We start from the raw sequence: 1,981 nt of genomic DNA, 5'->3' as shown, positions 1-1,981 counted from the left end.
ATTTCATGGTTTGCAATTAAATTAATTAGGTACTTTGAATTATTGGTCAATGGCTCTTCAAGCTTGTTCTATCCTGTTTGAAGTGATGTATATATATACACATATATAAATGTGCCAGAAAACCTAGATAGCTTTTGGTCCTTCTCCTAGATCTGTTCTGTATTTTTAAATCAGGAACTGGCCCTAATGTATATGCTTCATATAAAGAATAAAATGGCTAAAGTGATTTGCTGAAATTTAATAATAAAATCAATACCTGTTAGGCCAACTTCTCATAGTTAATATTCTTTTTTTATGCACGTTATCTGACAGAGAGAATTCATAGTATATATTTTAGCATTCCAAAAATAAGAGTTACTATCATGACTCCTCATCCAAAGATCTGAGATTGCTTAAAAATGTCAGGGATGCTTTATGACAAGCTGTTCAAATTCTGAGTAGTTTCTTTATAGCTTTTGGCTCTCAAGGAGGATAAGTAAAATTTCTAATCCCAAGACCTGATTACTTTCCCACTTTTAAATGAAGACTGTGTACGCTCATTTTTAGACTCTTTGTTGGAAAGCTAGTTCTCTAGCTCCTCCTATACTTGCAAAATGTTACATTTCCACTTAACTCCAAACTAAAGTCAAGTAAGAGTGCGCTGCACAATCCGGTACATAGTTTTTGCAACTTATTTTCAGATTTTACAATGGGAAGTTAGCAAAAATTAAGACCTATGCAAGTTTAAATAAATCCCAACAAACAATTAAAGTCTATTAGGTCAGACATTTGGAGTCCAGAAGTTCAAGTTGTCTTTAAAGTTCATGATCTCATTCATTCTCAATGGCTCTGGACTCAAGAGCCCAGAAAAGAAAGAGTTTAGCTATTAGTCTTAAGGCTGTAAAACTAAGACAGACCCTTCATACCATGCCTGTTTTCTCCAATTTTAATATCATCATAGCCTGAAAATTCTAAGGCTCACCCTAAATTAAATTTTTTGCCACTGGAGATACAACTAAACCCTGTTAGTGTTTACAGAGAATTACCAGAATCGCATCTCAGCTTTACTTAGGAAAATACAACAAAGGAAAAAAAAAAATCAAAACTTTGCTAAGTTACTCCCTAGCAACTCCACAGAGAACATTTTTCCCCTGCAARTTGAAAGACAACTGATTGCAAAAGTATTCAGGTATCCACAGAAGTAAGATGTCTTAGACCAAGTTCACTCATACCTTATTTCTATGGCCTTTGTTCCACATTTAGAGTTAGYTTGGCAGAGAAGAATTTGGCCCGGAGTTGCTACAGTTAGCTTTGATTAAAGCAATTTTACCTAGACTTACACGATAAAAATGCATCCTGAAGTCACTGTGTAATCCAGCCTGAAACGTTTGCAATGCCTTGATAGAGCCCTTTAAGCATGATAAACTAGAACAAGACTACAGAGTAAATCCCGTATTGCACTAAAGAGTCTCACAAATTCAGTTTTAATTTTTATAAACAGATTGCTTCTTAGGTTGTTATTATTAGTGTGAGCTGGACAGCTTGAATTAGRGAATAATTTATTCCCTGTGCATTTCTAATTACAGAAAAGAGGTTCACTCATTGACACACTTGTCCGTCTTGTTCTTTCCTGTCTTTCAGGCATGGCTGATTGCAGTTAAATAGACAGACCAGCACAAACTGCATAAGAAACACAACTCTGTCAAAAAAGGACTGAAGTGTTACCATTAATTATTCTGGACCATGTGCTCATTTACAACAGATCTAACATGAGAAATATTCTCAGAGGTGTCAAACWGCCTCAGTTTCATAGGTGCATGGGGGTAGCACTGACTAAATGTTTGAGTGACTGGTAGGATGTGACCTGCCAGAGACCCTAGAAGCTTGGGGATTTCATGTGCAATTTGTGTTTCAGCATTCAATAGATAATTTAAATTGGGCCACTCTCACTGAGCATTTCTGAAGGATCTACATGCCTGAGCCTGTGTTGGAACTGCATGAG

Source organism: Rhea americana, unplaced genomic scaffold, assembly GCF_003343005.1.
Source record: "Rhea americana isolate MKP2758 unplaced genomic scaffold, rheAme1 scaffold_9, whole genome shotgun sequence".
Taxonomy (NCBI): domain Eukaryota; kingdom Metazoa; phylum Chordata; class Aves; order Rheiformes; family Rheidae; genus Rhea; species Rhea americana.
The sequence above is the reverse complement of the archived record's forward strand: the minus strand, read 5'-3'. Positions refer to the sequence as shown.